General features: G+C 40.5%; 1 protein-coding gene across 1 annotated transcript in view; it reads right to left on the reverse strand.

The window, feature by feature from the left end:
- Window positions 1-1,107: 1,107 nt before the first annotated feature.
- Window positions 1,108-25,449, reverse strand: part of tank (TRAF family member-associated NFKB activator) — a 37,552-nt gene continuing 13,210 nt past the window's right edge. Inside the window, exons 8-12 of the transcript XR_011980014.1 lie at window positions 16,721-16,832; window positions 15,218-16,235; window positions 11,041-11,156; window positions 7,154-10,942; window positions 1,108-5,718 (exon numbers count right to left, since the gene is read on the reverse strand). The gene's annotated coding sequence lies outside the window, so the exon portion shown is untranslated. The remainder of the gene's footprint in view (window positions 5,719-7,153; window positions 10,943-11,040; window positions 11,157-15,217; window positions 16,236-16,720; window positions 16,833-25,449) is intronic.

Here is a 25,449-nt window from a genome sequence, read left to right on the forward strand (position 1 = left end):
GAGAGAGAGATAGAGTGAAAGTGAGATAGAGAGAGAGAGAAGGCTAAATCAGCCGGTTGACTGCGCCTCTCGCGCTCACGCAGAGCTCGTGCATGGCTAATGAAGGAGCTCTTGCCATTGGTTAGCGCGTGACGGTAATTTAATTAGACAGAACTTAATTAGGATAATCAAGCGGGGCCCTTCCCGCCACGGCGCGCGAGCTTCCTGCGGCCGCTCGTGTTTGTACACTAAAACCTGCGAAAACTGGGAGTGGGGTAATTTTAGATCCTGCACAACAACCGAGTCTGATCCGCCCGAAGCATAAGATCAGAAAATACGAGCCTGAAGAGGTTTATTATGCCATCGTGGATCTCTCTCTCTTATTGGGGGACCGGGCCTGTAGAGCTGCTGTGTTTACCTATTCATGTGGCAGGAGTAACAAAGAATGTTTACTGGAGAAACGAAGATCCATTATTCAGACAGATAGAAGAGGAGTGGAATGCGCTTCATCTCTTCAGATGTTTGTGATAGGGCGTGAAATCATGGGCTTCCTCTCAATATCTGTTTACTAGTCCCAGGACAAATCAATAATGAATGGAAGTGGAGGTTAAAAATCTGAGCGCGCGCCACCAGCTCTTCAGCACACAGCTGATAGCGCACATGAAACATACACACATCTGTTTACTCTTCAGAAGAAGACTTAAAACTTCATCTTTGATCTCTTGAATAGACCTTCAGTGTACCAGTGGCTGCCATCATTCTTCTTCTTCTTATTCTTCTTCTTCTTATTATTATTATTATTATTATTATTTTCATTCATTGTAATGATTGTTGTTGTGGGTTACCATTATTGTTATTATTTTGTATTGTTGTTATCATTGTTATTGTTCACGCTCAAAAATAACGGTACTATAAGAGTTCTTTGAGCGATGCCATTAAAGAACCATTTATGGTTCTACAAAGAACCATTTTTGCCGATGAGATGTGAGTGAGGAACCTTTTATCAGTGTAAAGAATTGAAGGTTGAGGTTCTGTACTAGTTCTCATACTGGCAGAAAATGGTTCTTTGCGGAAACAAAAATGGTTCTCCTACAGCATCGTTCAAGGAGCCCTTTGTAGCACATTCATTTTGAGCGTTGTTTTTGTTTACACGTTGTTGATATTCTTCACTCTTAAAAGTAATTGTTCTACACAGGTTCTTTAAACGATCCCATGAAAGAACCACTTTTGGTTCCATGAGGAAACTGTTTTTATAAACGTGTGTGAAGAACCTTCTAAAGGTGTAAAGAGGGGGGTGTAAAGGTTCTTTACTAATTTAAACGTTCTTCACATTCAAATTCAATGTTTTATTTTACTGCATCGCTCACAGAATCTATTGTAGCACTATTATTTTTGCACTATTTATTTTTTTTATATAGTGTTGTTATTATTGTTATTACTGTAATAGTTTTTAGTTTATCGTTATTATTATTATTATTATTATTATTATTATTATTATATTAGATATAACACTAGTAATCATGAACGTCTCTCTGTCTCTCTCTTTTTTTAAACATTAGACCTTCTGCACTGTCCCAGTCCCTTTATGAACGAGTCAATCTGCTGTTGGCCAAAGATTGTGTGCTGATAGTGTAGTGATAGCTGACCACTGACCAGTGTTGGCTTTAGCTCTGTCCCGAGTTAATACACTCTAATTACCCATTAACACCACTGTATAACGTCCAACCAACGAATATAAATGCAGTCCGTGCTGCAGTTTAATGAAAGAGAGCTAGCTAACTTGTGCTAACAACACAACTAAGATCAGAGAGTTTTTTTTAAATATTAACTATTTTAGTGATCTTCATATCAAGCAAAGTAGCCAAACATTCTGCGTGCTGTTTAGAAGTTTTAGTTAATGAGTGGCCCTGGTTCATTGCCACTTCCAGCAGGACTCTTCGCAGGGTTGTCTGTATGGCACCCCCCCACACTCCCCACCTTCAAAATACACACACTCACACACTCCAAACAAAATGAACGCTTTTATTCCCTTTAGATTATTCCCCTGCCTGACCACGGCTGCAAACCCTCTTGTTAAAGCTGTTCATGTCAGGAGTGTCCCCAGCGTCTCTTTCTGCCTAGCTCTAATAATCCCTTTACTCTCCAATTCTAACTTAGCACCACCTTCTCTTAATATTTCTCTATACAAAACAGTAATATGCATTTCAGGCTTCCAGTGTGTTACAATATGAGGCTCATGCTCATGTGTAACATAATGTAACACAATGCTTCATACAGGCTAACACATGTAAGCATAATAATGCAACATAGACTTTGTCACTAGGACAACTTTATGATGTTGCTTGCAGGGAAATCATCCCATCTGGATTATAACCCTGAGTTTGAACCCAGAATATCTGTATTTATGGGTGTAAAGCCGATCCAGAAACTGAGAGTGGATCCGCAGGCAGAGGTGAGTGGGCTGCAGCTCTAATGAAGAGGCTTTACATCTCTGAGGCTAACAAGAAGGGTCATTAGAACAGGGCGACTGGGTCCAGCAATCTATTCTCCAGAAACGTGCAAGCACAGGCTTGCCTGCCCCTAACCAGCTCAACGAGTGGCTATCTTCTTCTCCTCATTATTCCCCTCCCTCTCTCCCTCTCTCTACCTTCTTCTTTAATAAGCTTTAACTAGACTTGGGGGCTCAGCTCTGCTGCAGGTTTTATTGTTGAGTCACCAGTGCATATGTCTGCCTTAAGAGTTTGCTTTCCCTCCTCCTTCCTCAATTTGTTATTTCTTATCCCTCCTTTTGTTGTGCATTAGCCCCCTGTACTTTGCACTTATTAGCTCAGCCAGTGGCCATAACCACAGAGGGGCCTGTGGTGATTATCAATGGCAGCAGGGCCAGCGCTCCCTCAGGGGGTCATTGTGTTGAATAGAGAGCTTTGCCATCCTCAGGTGGGCATAAACACACGCCACTGACCCACGCAAACAGGTGTTGTGTTTCCACGTCACATGCACATTACTCTAATGTGTTTGAATGATGTATTGTGCTTTTAATTATATGTTTGCTATGCAAGTACTAATTATGTGTTTCGTAATGAGAGTGTTGGCCTAAATTTAAATTATTATTAAATTTAAACCCACAACAATCAGCTGATGGTTCGTTTCCAAATGAATGCAAATGAAAGCAACTGCAGTTCAATAAAGATGTATAATGGCAACATGCTCACTATGAAGGCCATAACACCATAAACCCTTCATAATAAGGTTGTAATGGCTGTAATAACTGATCATTACAGTGTCAGAAGATCCAACTCGTGCAGTGATATTCAAAGAACCTCTAATGTGTCACCAGTGTGAACAGCTTGAATAAGTGACCTCAGGTTGGGAGGTTGTTTGCGTTTGGTCCTCCTCCCAGAGCTGTCGCGTTGGCATTGATCAGTCGTTAGATGCCAATGACCTGCTATATGAACAAGCCAAACGTCAGATCCTCTCTTCAGCTTCACAGAAGCGAGACATGTCCGCTAAACCTCTCCACATCTGCCCGTGGCTGGCTGCCAGTGGGCTTCACAAGCCACTTCACCCTAATAATGTTGCTGCCACAATGCTAAGGAGGTCACAAACACCAGTACCTTGATTTTTGTTTGAGCAGTGGACAGAATCAAGTTTTGAGGAGTTACTTCAGGACTTGGGGGTACACTGCAATCAGGTAGCTTTGTTGTCTGAGGGTTGTAGTGGAGGAGGATGTTTTGCCACCCAGGTCTAATCTAACCACTGTCAGCAGCGGGGAGAGAAAGCTGCTGTAAGTGAGCACCAGCTCAGGGACTTTACCTAATGCCCACTCTGTCACATCAATGATGGGATCGGCGCACACCGAATGACAACAAAATTATAGCCAGGCTGGATATGGGGACAGAGGAGGCTGCCCCAGTCAGAAGCGATTGCTTTCTGTGAGCATGAGAGAGGGGCTGTGCAGGGTAAACACAGTACTGACAGTACAGAGAGAGAGAGAGAGAGAGAGAGAGAGAGAGCTCAAGGTTATTTGTGATTCATGGCAGGTAGTGGCTTATATTACAGTGTTAATAAAAATTTCATGGCGATGCATTTAAGATGGCCCTTAAGTTATTTATAAGTTGTTTGCCAGAAGCCACAGTGAAACTCATATCAGTACATCAAACTGAAATATAAGGATTTTTTGTTTCCCAAAAATATTTCCTCCCTTCACGGTGCCCAATTCTTGCCAGTTCCACTAATCATCTCGTTAATAACGTGGCCGTGTCATCTGCTGAGGCCATAAGTGCAGGCTGCTGCGGTGTCCTGTGGCTGGGCCTGGACCTGTCACAAGGCATCAGGCAGCCCATTGGAAAAGAGAGATGGGAGGTGGGCTGGCGTGGGCTGTGCGGACAGTTGTGGCTTTTAAACCCTTATTAGGCTGAGTGGCGCAGACGCAGGCCCATGTCATCCCCCGAGACACACTCCTACACCGCTCATTATTGATGTCCTTTTAGGTCCTCTGCTCAGGTGTCACTCATGTCGCCGTCAGAGCTGCCTTGGCTTAGTACGGGAGCCAGATTTACCCGCCACACGCAAACAGACACGCACACACACACACAAACAAACACACATTAAGAGAGAGAGTGGCCTTTAACTGTTCACTGACCCTCACTGCGCACTTTCACTCTTGATTTAATGCAAAATTGATGCTGGAAATGAAAATTGACATTTCACTTAAGACAGGTTACCTGAGGGGATGTTTCTTCAGTAAACTCGCCTTTACAGGAGTGTTTCAATTGCTTCTCACTAAACACTCAGAGATCACTAACAATGAGGTTTTATCCTAGATAGAGCCCAAAAACATGGTACAGAGCGCAGTAAAATTACAAAGTACAGAAAGGTACAGTACAATATATTCTGCATACAGTGACAATACCTTACACTGTCTATACACAACTGTCTATTCAATTATTTTCTCTCAGAAGACCACAAGCAATTGGACTAAAGAACATATGTTTGAATGAAATCATGATTTGATTGCAAATGAACCCATGACGCACATCAGGTGATGGACTTGGCCAACCAGTAACATTCCACTTAATTTGGCCTTTCTTAAAGCTCAATGTGGTTTGCATCTGGTATATTGTCTCCTTATAATTATCTTTGACACATCTATACCTGTCAAAACACCTCTGCACCACATCTTTCTATTGTAACTGTCATGCAAAAACTCTTAAATCTCTAAAAAAACAATTTTACAGAAGGAAAAACCCTCCTAATTTCAACTGATGTAAAAAAATTTTTTTTTAAAAAAACAGACGAAAATTATATACAACATTTCTGATTGAAAATAATAGAAATGCAGGGTCAGAATCTGGCATCAGCAACATGAATTCGTGGACCCAACCTGCCTTGAGGTCCAAGCTGCTGAAGGTCTTGTGTTGATGGTGTGGAAAAGTTTTTGGTACATTTCTAGCCCGTCAAACCAATCAATCATCACTTAAATACTACAGCCTATTTGAGTACTGATGCTGACCCTGTGCATCCTGTCATGGCCATGGTTTACCCATCTTCTAATGGGTACTTCCACCACGATAATGCACCATCTCACAAAGCAAAAGTCATCCCAAACTGGCTTCACAAACAAGTCAATGAGTTCAGTGTTCTTCAGAGGTCTTGCCAATCACCATATCGAAATCCAATGGTACACCTCTGAGTTGTGGTAGAACTGGAGACTGGAAAGTTTCCAACATCTTGAGAAATCTATGCCACAAAGAACTGAAGGTGTTTCGAGATCAAAGGGAGACCCTGCCCAGTACTATACTCTTAAAACTGCCATAGAAGAACCATTATTGGTTCCATTAAGAAATATTGTTATAAAAGAGATGTAAGTGTGAAGATCCATTAAAAATGAGCAAACAGCAAATGGACTATATATATATAAATATAAATATATATATCATGATACATGTGATCAAATGCAAAATACATCAGTAGTGACAAAATCTTAAAAACTGCTATTTAAATATTGTCCCACACAGCGACCCTTCATCCAGTCAAACCAGACTACACTACACTGTTTGCAATAGTACATGCAGTTGATCAGTGTTCTTTAAGCACTAATGATTCTTAATATGCTTAAAAAAGCATATTGTGTATCACAATGCAATAACATTTTGTCTTGTAGCCCACCTCTAACTATTTATGTGCTTAGTGAGTGAATATACCACCAGAAAGGTTAATAATGAATCAATAAAAATGCTCCAAAATGACTTGAAATAAAATCTTGGTACAATGACTTACATAAAAATGATTATACTGTCTTGTTCTGACAGCAGTATATATTCATTCCAACATAAAACAATCTTTTGTAAATGTCAATCATTCTGTAAAAGAAGCTACACATGTGTGAAATGTTCAGGCATGTGTACTAACTAATGTATTATAATGCATTACAGCAGTGTTTTATCACTAAATCATTCTGTATTCTGTGGAGGCTGATGTTTGCTGTGAGAAAGCTCTGTGCAAGCTTCTCATCAGGTACTTGAATAACAGCTTGACTAAACATTGTGACAATTGCTTTCCTCCTTGAAAGGCATTCTAGCATACAGGTTAATAAGAGGTGAGCGTCGTACATCAGCTTGGAATTACAAGTCAAAAGCTTTGAGATAATTTTGGTCCCTGTTCTTCCTGCGCTATGACATATATGGTTGGTTGGCGGCACTCCTGCTGCTTGATACTGGGTTTTGTGTGTAACATGGAAGGCTCTGTTCTGAAATCTAGCACCTGGGCCCATAATGTCCTAGCATCTGCCATCTGTTATCTCCATCATATAAATGCAGAGCACATATATAGAGACATACTGACGTTTACAATTGAATACACAAAAGGCGGTCCAGTGTAAGCTAATCTATTTAGAAGTAAATGAAGTCCATATTTGTAAGTGAAATTTATTTTTACCTAAGAAAAAATACTGTCTTTAGTGTGTGTGTGTGTGTGTCTATTAATTAGAACACTCATTAGACCAGTTAACTTTATAACAACGATAATGAGTACATGGCGTTGGAAGCATTAAGAGTCTATGCAGGTAAGTGAATATGTTTGTTTCAAAAATATCTTAAGATTAAAATGAATATATGGTGAGATGTTAACTAAAACCCTTAGCATATGTTACAATAACACTAGCAAAGTCACTCACCCTTATGCTGGAGGGCAAAATGCATGGTTGTTGGTATACATGCCCTTTGAATATCACCAAGATCTTCAGCTGGCTAATTAACCAAGGGCCTAAAAAAGGCAAAAAGGCACAATATTATTATTACAATTAATCACGCAGATCTATAGTAACCTTGTCTAACTGGTCTTAAAAACTATGTACATCCACATTTTGATTAGGTAATCTACTTGTAAAATACTATCTACTCACGAGTTTTATAGTGTGCACACTATTAATATTTTTGTGTGCATGTCTAGAACTATACACAATTTCAATATTTGAGAAAGCAACCATCTTCTGTGCGGCATTGTCAGCATTAGATCTGCTTGAATCGTGTTGGAGCAACATTTTGTCTACACTTTGATGTGTAATGAAAATCAAATGAAAGCAGAAGCACAGCATACACCAGTCTAGTGTTATTCATGAGCTCCGCTCCTTCTGTCTTCATCTGTGAATGCATAAAGCAACCAATGCCCGGTCTGGATTCAAATGGCTGTATATCTATGCCGAGCCTTATGGCCTTTCACTGAGCAACATGTTATGTTACATATCATTGCTGTGGTGTAACTCTATTTTTGTGTTTTGTTTTGTTTTTTTTTATTATAAATACAAACTTTTTTTTACAAATACAAACATTTTATATGAATGCAAATTGATAAATAAATTCAAACTGTTTTTTACAGTTTGACAGTGATCTGACCAAAATGTCCTGCAGTAAGTATACAATGATTGACATAACATTAAAACCACCTGCCTGATACTGTGTAGATCCCCCTTGTGCCCCGTAAAACGTCCCAAATTGTCAAGGTCACAAGACAAAGCCAGCATTTTCTTTTTTAGCAATTTGTGCTACAGCAGCTTTTTGTGGGATCAGACCAAACAGACTACTTTGTTCGCACTTCAGTGAGCCTTGGGAGCCCACAACCCAGAAGCCGGTTCACTGGTTGTCCTTCCATAGGTGGCTTTTGGTAGGTTCTAGGGGTATAAAGGTAAACAAAAAACACCGTTCTGTTTGCCCCGCAATTTGGACCTGAGAGATAAAGAATAATGAGAGCGTATCAGTTACTCTCTCTATATGCAGCAGCAAAAGGGAGAGAGACTAGAAAAAGGAGGTGGGGTTACCCACCATAGCAACTCTCAAATTTAGAGTTGCTAAACTCGAAACTAAGGTTTCCGGGTGGCATGCACACTTGTAAAATGACCGCATTTAGCGCATATTCTCCCTGCGACTGCAGACACTGAACTGTTACCATGGTGGTTAGGTATAAATACATGTACTTTTACACCCCTCGCAGGTAAATATACCACAGGACCTGGTTTTGGAGATGCTCTTACCCAGTCGTCTAGCCATCACAAATTGGCCCTTGTCAGAATGGCTCAGATCCTTATGTTTGCCTATTTTTCCAGCTTTCAACACATCACCCTCAAGAACTAACTGTTTATGTACTGCCTAATGTGCATATCTCACCCCTCGACAGGAGCCACTGTAACAAGAAAAACAATGTTATCCACTTCACATCAGTGCTTTTAGTGTTATGGCTGATTGGTGTACATTAAACTTCACAATGCCTTTGATGATTTGGCTCATTGGGTAGGGTGCAGGGTTGATTATCACAGGGTTGTGGATCCGATGCCCATAAACACACATTTTTAAGTTTTGTTACAACAGCAACACAATGCAATTATCTGATCCAGTCCAATATCAGCACTTTTATATTAGATATAAACATTGTTTGATCACATTAGTACAACACGCTATCTGTTTATTTGATATCATTTGAACTGTTCAGTGGACCTTGCTGCCACGATGACTAATGCTCCTGTGCTACAGCACAGGCTTTTTCAGTATCTGGCCTGATAACCCTCAGTGTTTTTGTAGTGGTAGACATTTCAGTCCCATGCCTCGCTGAGTCAATTGCAGGCTACTCATGGCAAGCAAAGCCAAATCACTGGTGTGTATTATTGGTCTGCACGATAGTGAGGATCTAATATCAAGAATCACAGAGGGAAGAAAAGGGCTAATGTCCCAACTAAAAACATCTTTTATCACCAGCTATGGTCCTGTTAGCGACTGCTTAGTTTGTTGCTAGTCTCTTTAAATATTTAGCGGCCTGAGTGACCCAGGGAGTGCAGCCGGGCTTTGTGACCATTTTGTTCCTTCTGCTGCCATGCACTGTCAGACGTCTACAAGTGAAGAACATCAGCCACTGTCCCCTGCAAGCTCTGGGCATTAAAAATTCAGGCTAACTCTACTTTTTAAGCCATTTCTGATGAAAAGTGCAGAGAAATGAAACTGACTTATGCCAAATGAATATCACTGGATTGCCGTGATTGTGCCTCTGATGTTTGTAGGCTTGAAATAATTTATAAAACATCAATTTTAGCTTAAGACACGTGACGGCATGAAGTGTGCGCACTTCTCTTCAGAACCCTTGGAGAATTTCAACATATTTGGCCTGAACTTAAACCTGAGCCTCAGGGTTGTTCCAATTTGCCCCTGAAGAAAGCATTACTGCTCACTACATGCAGTGAGAGCAATCCAAACATTGATTTACTTCCAATGTTGCAAAATGATGAATTGGTTAAATATGGTTTAAAATGAATATCTCTTACAGAGTAAAATAATATAGAAATATCTCTAAATAAATACATTTATACCATTTCTAAGGTACAAAATCATTAAAGTAAGATGAAATGGTGGATCAAAGAGTGGATTTAAAGAGTGTAGAAAAATAGATAGATGGAGATACATGGTTTTGACCACATCAACAATATGTTGATAAGATTACGCACCCTGTAAATATTCCAGCATTTTGCTAATATAAATTTCACACATGGTTGAAAAATCGCCAGAAACAGCAGAAAGCAGAACATTAGTGAGAGTAAACAATATCACACTGGTGAGACATCTTGATTTGACTAGCCGAGTGTAGCAGCAGGCCAAAACGCCTGTTTCACTTAAAACGCACCAGCAGGTGAAGGGCCTTCAGCTTGGCTTCCAAACTGGTAAATATAAAGCAGCCATGCAGTCAAAATCCCATCCTCATAAACGCTGTGCCTTTTAAAGGCTCGCTGTAACTTCCTATTTTTACACAGTAAAATCTTCGACCACAGAAGAAGAGCTGTGGTATACGGAAGATTAAAATTGCACCTTCCCACAGTAATCAAACGCTTTGCCCTATGGGATTAGTCTTGAATCATCCATTTACCAATGCTCGAATAGAGCTATTTTCAAGAACACATTTGCCTGTATTAAATAACCTTCGTAATGCAGAAATAAAAAGCTATGTCCTTGTGTTCAGCTTATAAAAGCAAGCCCTGAGCCAATTTCTGTGAACTGGGTAGTGTGCCTATCTCCTCCTCCCCATGGCAAAGTGAAATGGAATTGCCTCTCACATTCAAAGACAGCTCAGTGAAGGTGATAATAGAGCTACTCCCTGCTGTCTACAGTCAGGAAATAGGAAAGTGGCATATGGGGCCAGGAACCAAACAGAACAGGAGCTGTAGCCTGGCAAGAGTGGGAAACCAAAGGAAAGGTTAATGATCATTCTGGAATTCTAGCGGGAGAAAGTCTACTTGAAGTTGAGAGAGTGGGGGTAAGGGCACAGAAAACGGAAAAGGAAAAGGGATGTTTGAAAGGCTTACCTCGCTGCACACCTCTCACAAAACACTCGTGAAGTAAAACGTGCTCTTCTTTCGATCGCCTTCATTTTGCCTTAAGGATGCTGAAGATTGCTTAGAATAAAATCTTTTTTTTATTGTATTGATTTGCTGCAACAGTTCCATACAAAAATACTGTCAGTTATTCAGAGTAAACATCCCGGTTAGTCATACAAATGTGGGAAGAAAAGCACAACAAAAGTCCTTACTTGAAACCAATCCTGTATTTAAGAGCATCCAGAATTCCACTCCACCTTCTAGAAGGAAACACCACCTGGCCTTGCTTCTGGCCCACAGAACCAGTGCACAGCACCCTTGGTCCATGCTACAATGGAAATGAGAGACAGAGCTCAGAAAGGCTGCTCAGACGGCCTGACAGACCAGCAGTAATCACACGTGGGAGAGAAAAAAAGAAGGCGGCAGAAGAAGAAAAAAAAAACACAAACATTAAAATAGTCTCTTTCCCTATGCGAGAGTGCAAACATAAAAACCGAGAGCTATGTGAGGAGCAGGGACGGAGTGCTAACTTTAAGCAAAGAACATTAGCAGACGAAGAAACTTGCTTTCAATTTTTCACCCGGCTACCACACCTTGGCCGAGGCAGTTTGTACCCACTCAGCACTCATGTCTGGCTACCAGGCCTTTAAGTATCAATTAAACTAGCAGTGGGATTAGCCACTTCATCATGAAGCAATTTGCACTGTGTTGCTCCTCTGCTGTGCCTTTGTTCACATTCATTTGAGGCTTTTTTTTTTACATCCCTGTTCAATGATAAAGCTATTTGAAAAAGCAGATGACAACTGTTGAAGGGCAGAGAGTTCTGGCATTGCAGCTGCAGGAAACCGAGCACCTTTGAAGAAAAATGAAAGGGAGAGAGTGAGTTCTTACAGTTCATGTAATATATAGTCATATATCTAAATTAAACATGCACATCAGTTTTGACACATAGGCAAGTAACTTTCTGTAGTTTACACTCATTTGCATGAACTCAAACACTCACAGACATGCAGACGCACACACATCATACAGCGACATGTTTTCAGTCACAATGATTTAATTATAAATGCATAACCATACATTTCTGTTCCCTGCATACATACATACATACATACAGTCCACAGACACATACAATCACACTCAGATTTGTTTTTATTCAGTGTCAGGACATGGTCAAATATAGTGCTAAACAAACTGTTTAAAATCATTTATCTTTACATGAAGTGCACTTTTGCTTTCAAATACACACAAAAAGATTTACATTTATATACATATATATATATATATATATACACACACACACACACACATAAATATATATATATATACATATATATATATATATATATAGTGTTTGTTATATAGTTAAAATAATTCAAATAAAACAGTTAAAAAAATACCCTAGATAACTGTCAGTTGTCTAAATTGTTTAAGTCTAGACTTATACTTAATCTGGACTTGGGGAATTGGCTTTTTATTCATGTATATAGTATATGGTGGATAAATATAGCTCTGAAAAAGGGGTTCTTGGACTCAGTAGTGAAACCCTTTTTGGTTCTATACAGATATCTTCCATCATTTCCCCCATGAGTGCTCACAGCTCTAGATCTACTGACTTTACCAGGAACTTTTGAAAGAACCCTATTTTTAAAGAGTGTACCTTATGATGGGCGCTTGTATGCAATAGGATTGGTTGGTAGAGATAAAGTAGAGGTTATGACTGGGTCATCTATTGAAATTGGAGTATTGGAGTTACTGTATTTTGTTTCTGTGTTTTGTATTGTATGTTGTGTTTTCAGTCATACACTATATGGACAAATGTATTGGGAGACCTGCTCATGCATTGTTTCTACTGAAATCAAGGGTATTAAAAAGAGTTTATCTTACTTTTGTTGGGGTAGCTCTACCTACTGTCCAAGGATAGCTTTCTACTAGACTTTTTTAGAGAATTGCTGTGAGGATTTGATTGCAGCGACAAAAGTGTTAGTAACGTTAGAGTGTTGGATGATCACCACCCTACCTCATTCCGAAAGTACTGGATGGAGCACCATCATTCCTGAGAACATAGTTACAGTGCTCCACAGCTCAATGCTGAGGGGCTTTATACCCCTTTAACCCACACCTGGCATTAGGCATGGTGCCAATAGGTTCACTTGTGTCTGCTCCAGGAAACTCTATTCTATTGGCAGTATTTGCAAATGCACACACACAGCTGTGTGCATTTGCACATCTGATTCAGCAATGGGCATAACTTAAAGTAGCTGAATGTGTTCATTAGAAAGGGTGTACACAAAGGGGTGCCAACATATGGGCATATAGTGTATGATCACCTGCCCAGGAACAGACAAAAATAATTATTAGTTAACTATTGCAAAACATAATAAACTTATGTAATTAAACACTTTTTTTCTTAAAATGTTCTAACACACTCACAGTCACATGTGCAGTAATTGCAATAGTTATTCAGAACACCCTGTTATGGAGCAAAATGTTAAGCAGTTTGACTCAAACAGCATCTCTCAGTCATTATACACATATTCTCCCTTGCTTTTCCCCCTTTTCCTAAATTGTTTTAGCATAAGGCTTTGTTATCCAGCTAGGGCCAGCTTGCTACAGCAGATGACGGGTCTGGGAGGCATATGTCACAAAGACAACATCCAGCTCCCATCTGACAGCAGCATCATCTCACCCTAACAAGTTATCGCTGTAATGCTGAGGTGACATGACAGTGTCTGCACGGGCAGATGGATCAATAACAAAGGTGCTGCGACTCTGTGCCATTGTCCTGTTCTGCTCTATACGGACAATGTCACTGAGGCCAGTATAGCCCATCATGGAAGAAAAAGCCTTCCTCCAACGGTCTTGCGCTATGTTGATAATCAGCATGTCTGGCTATCCAAGGCCATGCGTGATGTACTTTGTATCATCTCTAATAACAAATAAATACACTTGACCTCATACATTTATACGATATTGAAAGTAAGTAAACATGACTTAAATGCTTTGAGGTTAGCATCTTTTTTGCCCCTTTCTATCAACATCCTCAAGCTCACACATGAAATCCAATATATTGTTGAAATATTCAGCAGTGGTGTTTTATTTGTCCCTTTGGAGTGGCAGTGAGTATGATTTAGTAATGCAGATGGAGGAATCTGCCAGCACATATCTCTCTCTTCCTCTCTCTCTCTCTTTTTCTCTCTCTCCCTCTCTCTAGCCCTCTACACCATCTCTTTGCCTCTTTTTCTGTCTCTCTCTGCTGCCATGATGGAAGAACTGACATGTCTGGGATGATACAAAAATAATCTGCACTTGATAGCCGTCCACTATGTCTGTATATGCCATCGCTCTATAGGGAAAAGCTCCTGCCTGTGATATAGAAATATACAGACCGTCCTATAACAAACAGGATGTGTATTAATCAGGACATACATTTAATGCAATGTTTCTAAATGAGCTTATGTATTAAACAGGACATGTACCAATCCATATAAAATAGACATACAAAGACAACAATTATAACACTAATCATTCTTATATGACCACAAATACTACAAATACTACTACTAGTAGGATAATACTACTAATAATAATACTAATATATATACTAATATGCCTATTTACACATCAACAACTACTAATAGGCTTACAAATTACTACTAGTAAAAATCTACTGCTACGACTAATAATACTAATATGAATATGCCTACGACTACTTCTACTAATATTAGTTAATTAATAACACAAACTGGCCTACTAATACTTTTACTAATAACAGGCCTACTAATTCTAAAACTACTGTAAAGATATAATACTATAAATAACACTAATATTACTACTACTACTACTAGCAACCTACAATTAATTTCTCCAAAAACAATTTTCAAAAGCATTTAAATTCTTCTATCACTACTACCACTTCTACTACTACTACTACTACTACTAATAATAATAATAATAATAGCATTTTATTATTATATACTATATTTATATAGTATATAGTTTATATAATATTCTATTTGATTCTAACAAATCTTTATTCAATCATTTTAATCATTTCAGTATTACAATTATTATTCCTTACTCCTTGTACAGTGGCTGTACAGGGTACGGTTTTTGTACAGGATAACATGAAAGACAAAAATTATATTATACTACTACTACTACTACTACTACTAATAATAATAATAATAATAATAATAATAATAAAACCACAGCTACTACATCCCCCTCTGGATTTCAGTCCAAATTATCATAGAGATGATGGAAATGAATAAATCTGATGTAAGTTACATGCTGATGAAACATCCCCAGGTTCATGTGTATACATTTTCCTTCATGCACATCTTCCATGACGTAGCGCATGCATAATGCACATGCATAATGACTTACAATAGCACACACAGGAGGAGAAAGAGCCTGGCGCTGCAGGAAAAACAACAGCGGCTCACGGTGCTCTGGAGGTGTGGACTCCCTGACTAGCAGATTAGGGTTGTGGGAGCACTTTGCAGGTTGTTGTCACAGGCTAGTCGAGAGAGAATTGCGCTCGCTTATCCCCAGACAGATGAAACTGTGAACAAAAGCACACAGCCAATTTGTGCAGCACTAAATTAAAAGCTCCAAAAACATGAAATCAATTTTTTCCACATCATCAGCACATCTTGGACATAAATATATATATACATGTTTTTTTCCACCACTTTTTTTCAAACACTCAATATGTCCTTATGTAAATCACTATTTCTTTGCCCATGCAGACAATAATATTGGTATGAGTGGTATAAACAGGCATATCTGGTATCCAGCATATTGGTACCACAAGCAATATAATACGATTAGTCAGTCTACTGTGGTGGAGTGTAAGGCTGTGGTGGGTGAGTAATAAGTGAGTTTACTATTTGAGAAGAACAAACACTACAGCTCAGTAGGAGTGCTGGTCTCGGACAGTAGCGTTACATGCAAGGTGTCATTTTCGCAGTGCTACCAATAAGAATACAAAAACGTGCTAGAAATCTCTCATAACACAACAGCTGACAAACAACAGTGTTGTTATAATAGTTTTTCCCCCTTTTTTCAGTTTGTCTGGCCAAAAGCGACAGCTGTTAGTTCCCTGCTTAAAGTGAATGAGGTTTTATATTGTATACTGGTTTTAAAAAAGGCTCCTCTGTAGAGGCTTAGGGAGTCTGGGCACTAATGAAGCTGTCTACCCACTACCCGAGGTGTCAGTCATTCTCTCCTCCTGCCAGAGCAGACCCGCTCTCCGTTCCACCACGGCCAGATGGTTTCTTCACACTGCATAAATAAATGGATGCGGGTGTGTGGACCTCTATAGCACAGATCACAGTCTTACTGCACATACAGGACTCTGCCATGGTCATCTTAATGATGACACAAACGACGATCTCATAACCTGAGCACAGAGAGAGAGAGAGAGAGAGAGAGGGAGAGAGGGAGGAAGAGAGTGAGAGAGAAGGAGACTGATAATAATAATAATACAGTAGCCACACATAAAAGGTCTGCACTGAGGCCACTGACGCTTTGGCTGTGTTTAAAGCAGCTCTGTGGACAGAGTGTTAAGTGCAGGCCTGTCTGCTCTTCACTGTACACAGATCACACCTCAAAGTGTTATCCCCTTAGAACTCCTCCTCAGATTTGTTAACATCATTAGACAGATTGCCTCACCTTTGCCCATGGTGTGAACCACTATCAGTTATGCCACCGTCCTTTGATTATTATATTCCATTAGAATACCTGCTAATGAATCGTGAAACATGGTGTTATGGTGCAAATGTAGGTTCAGTATCACTATTCGGTGCACCTTCACAGTGGTGCACACACACACACACACACACACACACACACACTTTTATTTAATTATGAACTGGTGTTTTTTACCTTTAGGTGAGCGGTTGAAGTGAGGATGTCCGAACAACACGTAGACAAGAAGGTGTTTCCGATTCTGCTGTCTGCCTCAGTCATTAGACGCTGGCAGTGGCGCAGCTCCTACCTGTAAATGGACTCGGAGGAAAACAGAAGAAGTGCCCGGTGAGAATTTCACCAGGGGCTTGAAAATTCACACCCATCCAAGGTGTTGTTTAGGCGTCTGATAAACATGTGAGAAAATAATGGGCTGGGAGAGGAGTGGGTGCTTCAACCACAGAGACCAGAGTCAAGATCGAGATTTTAGAATAATTAACATTGTGATCAAGATGATAGCAGTCCGTTACTCGTCATTCATTCAATAGGAGCAACAAAGGAAAGCGAGATGGAGAGAGACAACATAGAGCCCCGAGCATCTTGGACACCAGAGTTGTAGATCCAATTGAGGCTGCGAACGGCCATATGGACTGGTGTGAAAATAGAATGCCAGAGTAGAGTAGGAGAAAAACGAGAGGAAAAAATAATAATAAATACACAGCATTTTAGATAGGATGCTACAACGAGGAGCCAAATTCTCTCCTCAGCTAGGGACAAAACAAGCAGGGGTGTTTTTTTACGCGAAGTGTCCTGTCATTTATAGCCTATTTCTCCTCCTTTTGTCCTAGCGCTTGGATCATATGCTCCTCGTTCGGAGTATACTATCAAGGAACCCGTGGACCAGAACGTCCCTTGGTCCTCATACGGCAGCCATAAGAGCGGCCCAAACATTGGGAACAGGCAGAGAATGAAAAACAAAGTGCATGCGAGCCTCTCCTCCCCTCTCGCCTGCTGCCTGATGTTCAGAGCCTGCCTGTTATCGGAGGTGTTAATTGGCAAATTCAGTACAAGTCAAGAGCATGTTCCCCGTCGTCCTCGCCCAGCTAGGCTAGGTCATTAAGCCGAGAATGGATTCTCTCATGCTGCCTTAACCCTTGCGGCGCACCACAGCGCTTTCTCTCCCCCTCCAGCTTTCCGCATCCCTCTATCCTGAACCTGAAGAGAAAAGCCACTTATGTCCATTGCGCCACTCAAGTGGATTCTGGATCTGATAATGCTGGTTAAACTGCTGTTCCTTGAAACCTTGAAGAGTTAATGTTGTGAAGTATCGAGCACATCGAGCTGTATTGGGTTACTATCTGAACAGACTGGGTCACTTCAGGTATATCATTGCAGGCTACATATTATTACTCAGCTTTTCCCATATCACTTTAAAAAGGTCAATGAATCATGCTTTTAATTTAAGTCTAACGGGCGGACAGTATTTTAGAGGTGCCCATTTTTGCTTGGCGTAGCTGAATGAGTTCGGTACATTAAGTGACTTACACGGTCTTCACCCACTGCTGTCTCTTTACTGAAATCTAAATATGACATAAGCAAAACATAGCTGTAAAAAGGGATCATTCCAAAACCCCAAACAGTTACACAACACTTTTGATTTTTTATTTTTTTTTCACCAGCAAAATGTACATTTTAACTAAAGCCTGGTCGTGGCTACACGGAAAGGTTACTTCGGGAGGAAACGGAAGCGTGGCTACAAAGGCTAAAGGCTAATGCTAGGCCACCCAGATAAAAGCAATGATGCCCTAAGACTTAGAAATAATAATTACAAAATTAATTGTTACAATTCTAAGCTAAACTATGCAAGGCTAGTGTAGGTCAGACTTGACTAAGCAATGCAGGATTCCTTCATAAAGCAGTCTCAAAAGCTGTGTTTGAATGCTGTGCATCATTCACTGTAGTTCATGTGTTTCATTCTGTGGTAAACTAATAGTTTTTTGAAAGGATATGTAAAACCATATATGAGCATGTCGCACCCCAACTAAAGTCACATACTTACTATTTATACATCTAAGAACCTAAATTACTCTGTAAATGCTTTCTTTGCCACCTTTAAATACACAGCCACAATTGTTCTGTGTGAGCGTCAGCAGCAAGCTGTACATAGCAGTGTATATTTTAACAGTCTCCAGGCCTGGGCACTGCAGAAAGCCTCTCCTCCTTCCTCTGGTTCCCCAGTAACGGCAGCATCCTCTGGGGTTCTGGGTGCGATCTCACCAATGCCTCTGTCATCACTTGCTGTGACTGCCAAATCTGTGCTCCAGAAACGAGGGCTCGCAAACCAGCACCGAAACAAACACACAATGCAGACGGGGCTGTTCAGAGCCCTACCGAAGGCGGCCTTTAGCTTCAACACATTTCCGCTGACACGAGGAAGAATCACGAGGCAGCTGAACCAACGGGGAACAAGGCCTTTTGGATAACTTGCAAAGTGTGGGGTGGCTCCTCTGTCTTGTGTCTTTACATTTGGTTAGCATCCCAAATGCTCGCAGGCCAGAGACGCCCAAATATGTTTCTGTAGGAAGCTGTTGATCGTTCCTATGACTCTGTTAAGGAGATATGGAGAGATTGATATCGAGTCATCAGGATTTTTTTTTTCGCTCATCAGCTGTTTTTGTGGCCACAGATGCATGAAAAAATAAATGTGCTACATATGTTAAACTACATGCATGCAGTTTCACAACTAAATCAAAATCAAATATTAAATAGCTAAATAAATAATCAATTCACAAAGAGACTTAGCAATGTGCTTGTAATGGAAACATAAAATCAAATTTGCAGGGAAAAGCGGGGCATCTTGTCACATTGTTAACATTTCTAACTTTAGAGTGGTGCTACTAAAAGGTGCAATACTAATGTCACATCCTGTCTGAAGAACACATTGTGAGTTAAGGTGAGCACAGATTTATCCAATGTGATCTTTTTTTTTTTTTTTTTTAGATTAACAAACTATTAATGTACACTTAGTACCAGGACAGATTAATATGTCATGTTTTACTAATGTCCTACAATAAGCTAACTTCACAATATAGTTGTGATGGTTTGGAGCAACTTGTCCGGGTTGGCATGTGTCAAGCTTTACTTTCTTAAGTACCACTTAACTTTAAATGAAAACAAAACAACCCAAAATGAATTGATTATTTTTAATTTGTTTCAAAATCCAATGTGGCATCTTATCCCTATATATATATATATATATATATATATATATATATATATATATATATATATATATATATGTGTGTGTGTGTGTGTGTGTGTGTGTGTGTGTGTGCTTAGATCTTTGTCATACCACGCGGAAGCATCACTACAAAAAATAATATGGGAAATATCCTTCTTCCCATTAAACTTTGTCAGCAGTAATGATGAGGCTGCCTCTAACTTCCTGCTAATTAACACTTCATGCTAATTCTACAATCGTTTTCTTTTTTCACCCTAACTGCTAGTTGGCAATACACGGTGTGTGCTGCAGTCACTGAGCTGCACTGAGCTTGTGCGCCTTTGGCTACTTCGAAGAAGATCATAGATCGAGATCTATCACGCAGATAGAAGTTAAGTCTTCCTCTGGGAAGATTCTTCAAAGCTCTTTCCGTGAAATGAACGAATCCATGCCCTTTCACTCAGAACTGGAGTTATTACGCACAGAGTCACTGATCTCGTAATTATGTGTCTGTCAAAAAAAAAAAAAAAAAAAAGGGGGGGGGGGGTGTTGGTGGAAGACAACAAAACAATGCTAGAGCTCAAATTAATCTCACTAGCTGATGGAGATTCGACAAGAGACACATTTCATAGTTTTAAGGACGACTACACAGACATTCTGCTGCATTATTAATCAAATCAACTGATTCTGTAGTTAATATCCTGAGTGATCCGCAGCGTTGTTTACAGAGTGACGAAAATTATACATAGGCTGCCTTGTATATATAGCAGATTTGATATAAAAGTCATATCTGCAGCCTTAACATGAATTATAATTACAATGTCTAGCCTGACTATTAACTAGATTCACATCATTTAGCTCTGGCTAATTGCAGTGCGGTTACGTAGGCTATACACAACACTAGGATATACTGAATAAGCAGAGTGACTGAATAAACACTGCTGCACTCAGGGAGCATTTCTCACCCCGTGTTTAGAAAAGAGAACCTGCCCTTGAGACACAGCTCATAGCGTCAGAGGCAATCCACAGGCTGTAAAAACCTATGGTTCGGTAAAAACTGACATAGGGTGTAAAACTACAGTTTTCCGTACATTTACGGAATTACAGATATTTACGTAGATTTAAACGTTTAAAATTCTGGGTGTAATAAAAATGATTAATTACATTTATTATACGCACGAAGCCATCAATAGTCATGCTTTGAAAGCTAATATAGCAACAGATCTTTCCCGAATTACACAGGCCTTCGCAAACCCCTAATTATGGCCCTATAATTTGATTAGCATACCTAAACATATGGTCCAACATGACAATAAAAACCTCCCCTGACTCATATTAAACGTTATGGTGAAACACTTATTTTCTGACATTATTCTGACATGAAATTTAGCTGTAACATTCTCTTTTTTAATGATCTCAGCAGAATTACAAAAAGAAATACACCTTTTATTTTATTATGCAGTAATCAAACATACGGTGCCATTAATTGAGGTAAAATTAGGTACAAATGAAACAGCAACAGATGTTTCAAATCGTGCTAATTTTAAGTCATTAAACGGTGCTTAATCTAACAACCCAGGCTGAATTCTGCTACCAAATCTAATGCATATGTCCACTCTGGTCCACAGCCTGCTTTAGTGTGGAGTTATCATAAAGGTAGATGCGGACCCTACTGAAACCTACTGAAACCTACTAAAACCTACTGAAACCTACTGAAACCTACTAAAACCTACTGAAACCTACTGAAAACTACTAAAACCTACTGAAACCTACTAAAACCTACTGAAAACTACTGAAACCTACTGAAAACTACTAAAACCTACTGAAAACTACTGAAACCTACTAAAACCTACTGAAACCTACTAAAACCTACTGAAAACTACTAAAACCTACTGAAAACTACTAAAACCTACTGAAACCTACTGAAACCTACTAAAACCTACTGAAACCTACTGAAACCTACTAAAACCTACTGAAACCTACTGAAACCTACTAAAACCTACTAAAACCTACTGAAACCTACTAAAACCTACTGAAAACTACTAAAACCTACTAAAACCTACTGAAACCTATTGAAAACTCCGCCGCCATTTGTAAGTATGTGAACCTGCTGTTGATTATCCTCATCAAACATCACATGGCGAAACTGAAGCGCTCGTTTTCTAAATCGGAGTGTAAATTTAGAAGGAGAGCTGACAGCCTACGAGCACTAGAACTCAATTCCTGCCTGAGGAACCTTTTGGCTCATTCATGCGTTGGAGGATTTTGTGCCAGCACAAATATGTCATCTCTCTCCATTTTCTCTCTCTCTCCCTCTCGTTTTTCCTCGCGTTGGAGGTGACTCCGCTCCCCTGAAGCCGGAGCCTGTACTATTTTTCCCTGAACTGAGCGCGGCTCGGAGCTCTGGAGCGGCAGCGTGGCTGATTAGCATGCAGTAATAATGATGGCGAGCCGGGCTCCATTGTTCTAACACCTCCCCTCTCCTCCGCACCAATCTGTCACCGTGCAGCGGGCGCGCGCTGCCTCAGACGCTGCACTCCACAAATGAGATGGATAATTAGTTGCCCCTCACGAATGCCTCACTCTTCTCACCCCTGATTGCTTTCACCTTTTTGCTCCTGGCAATTTTGACACCTCGTAATCAGCCTGCTGCTTTTCCCTTTCAATCCATATCCATCCTCTTCCTCCCTCTCGGCCTTTTTAGACTCCTGCAAGGGGGGCTACGCAGGCTACTTTCCCCCCTCTTTCAAAACACTCAGTGTACGTTAGCCCACGCTGCTGTAGCCCCGCGTTCAGCTAGCTTAGCATAGCCCGGCCTGACTTAAAGGGACTGAAAGGCAGAGCGTGGCTGCACCACAGGCTGAGCAGGGCACAGTGAGGCCCTTCTCTTTGACCTCAGAGGGCTGTGTGGTAGATACGAGTTACTCATTTTTGACTTCTACATTAGTTGGATTCAGTCAGGTGGAAAACCGTCGACATACAATGAGCAGGGCAAAAAACCCTCACATGGGTCTAGTAACTGTCAGTGCAGCTTCCTCCTTCCAAATAACGAGCATTGACAACATAATTATGTAGAAGCATCTGTCCACGGCTCCAGTGAGAGAGCCTTCTCCGAGCCTTCACAGGGCTCATGGAGAGAGAGAGAGAGCCATTAGGGAGAGCGGCGCTAGCAGACACGCAGCTCCAGAATAAATTCTCTCTTCATTCCCTGTGATCTGCTGAGAGGCATGAGAATTAAAGCGGGCCTGCTGGTCCAATTCAAACCAGGCATTATGCAGAACACATTGTAGGCTTTCAAGATGTAATATTCAGCTTTGTAAATATACAAGACAATCATCTGACTGCGGACCACAAAAACGTGTTTTCCTACGGGGCGCTGAATGGGGGCCGGGAGGGGGAGGCTGGTAATGTTTAAAACACAAACCGGGTATGTCTGTGCTGTTGTAGGATGAGTTAGAAATTGACAATGATTTTCTAATATGCTGAAGTGTCTATGAGCATTGGATGGGGTGCTTTAAGAAGTCAGAGTAAGAGGTCGATTAGCTGTAGTCTTTATAATTGTCTATATATCTAAAACTAAATAAACAAACATATATGTATTTATATACACCGATCAGCCATAACATAAGCGCTGACAGGTGAAGTGAAAAATATTGATTATCTTCCTCTACAGTGGCATCTGTCAAGTGGTGGGATTGTTTAAGCAGCAAGTGAACAGTCAGTTCTTGAAGGTGATGTTAAAATCAGGAAAAAATGGGCAAGCATAAGAACCAGAGACACTCTGATAAAAGACACTTTGACATTGTGATGGCTAGCATCTCCAAAACATCAGACAGGTCTTCTGGGTTGTATCCAGTATGCAGTGGTGAGTACCTTCCAAAAGTGGTCCAAAAAAGGACAACCAGTGAACTGGCAAAAGTCATGGGTCATGGACACTGAAGGCTCATTGATGAGATCCATGGAGGATTAAAGGGTCTGCTGCTAATGTCTTGGTGCCAGATACCCCAGGATGGCTTGAGGGGTCTTGTGGAGTTTGTGTCTTGCAAGGGGGGGGCTTCTCAATATTAGGCAGGTGGTGTTAATGTTGTGCACACCTATTTTTTTGGTTAAATGCCCCTTAGCAAGTTGCAACTTGACCAGACGCTTTTGGTAGCCACCAACGAGCTCCTGTGAGAATTCCGGTTGGATTCTGACCACTCTTCTTGGCGGTTGGTAGGATTGTGCTAAGTTTGTTGGTTTCCTGGCAAGGACTCGAATTTTAAGCACAGTCCACATATACTATAGTGCCAAAAGTATTCATTCACCTATCCAGGTTTGGAATTGGAATTGATTAGAATTGGAAATTGATGGAATTGATTGATTCAGGTGTTCCAATCAATTCCATGGCCACATGTGTATAAAACCAAGCATCTAGGCATGCAGCCTTCTTCTACAAACATTTGTGAAAGAATGCATCGCTCTCAAGAGCTCAGTGAATTCCAGTTCCGTGGTAGGATGCCACCTGTGCAACAAATCCAGTTGTGAAATTTCCTCCTTACTAAATATTCTACAGTCCACTGTCAGTGGTATTAATACAAAGTGGAAGTGTTAGGGAACGACAGCAACTCAGGCCACATAAAATGACAGAGCGGGGTCAGCGGATGCTGAGGCGCATTGTGCGCAGAGGTCGCCAACTTTCTGCAGAGTCAATCAATTTCAGACCTTAAATTCATGTAGCTTAAGAACAGTGCATAGAGAGCTTAATGGAATGGCTTTCCATGGCCGAGCAGCTGAATTCAAGCCTTACATCATCAAGTGCAATTCAAAGCGTTGGATGCAGTGGTGTAAAGCACGCCACCACTGGACTCTAGAGTAGTGGAGACGTGTTCTCTGGAGTGACGAATCACGCTTCTCTACCTGGCAATCTGATGGCCAAGTCTGGATTGGGCAGTTGCCAGGAGAACGGTACTTGTCTGACTGCAGTGTACCAAGTGTAAAGTTTGGTGGAAGGGGGATTATGGTGTGTGGTTAGTTCCAGTGAAAGAAGCTCTCAATGCTTCAGTATATCAAGAGATTTTGGTCATTTTCATGCTTCCAACTTTGTGACCTGTGCTTTGGTGGGTCTTGAGTTGTTTCAGACTAGTCAAACCAATTTCCTCTAAGTGGAGGGTGAAGTTTGACAGTGCATTTACCCTTCTCCATCAATGCATCACTACGTATCACATACATTTACAGGGGGAGGCAGTGGTTCTGTCAGATGTGACAGAGCGGTGCATTAAGGATCCAGCGTGTAGAGTCTGGGGGATGTGGTGCGGGAAAACGTTGAGCTAAGATTAATGCGATGTGTCTAGCTGATGTTTGCATGATAAGTGTCATCAATGCAATGTATGAAGTATTCGTTCTGTATTCAAATATTCAGGTGAAGCATGAAGGGTAAGCTCATTATGGCAGTTTCAGGGCTTCCTTTCCCTTTTCATCTAACCCTACCAAATCACAGGGACTCAACATCAGTCCCTCCAAAATTCAAAATCCAAGTGTGAAAACATCAATGTGGAACACAAGCTTTAATCACCTCTGCCCCATCACCTGTGAAAACGTTTTTTCCGCTGAAAATGTTTTTTTTTATTATTCAAAAATGAACACATTTATTATGTTTTATAGTATATATATATATATATATATATATATATATATATATATATATATATATATGCACGGAGGAGCAGGT

This window comes from Salminus brasiliensis, chromosome 8, assembly GCF_030463535.1.
Source record: "Salminus brasiliensis chromosome 8, fSalBra1.hap2, whole genome shotgun sequence".
Classification (NCBI taxonomy): Eukaryota; Metazoa; Chordata; class Actinopteri; order Characiformes; family Bryconidae; genus Salminus; species Salminus brasiliensis.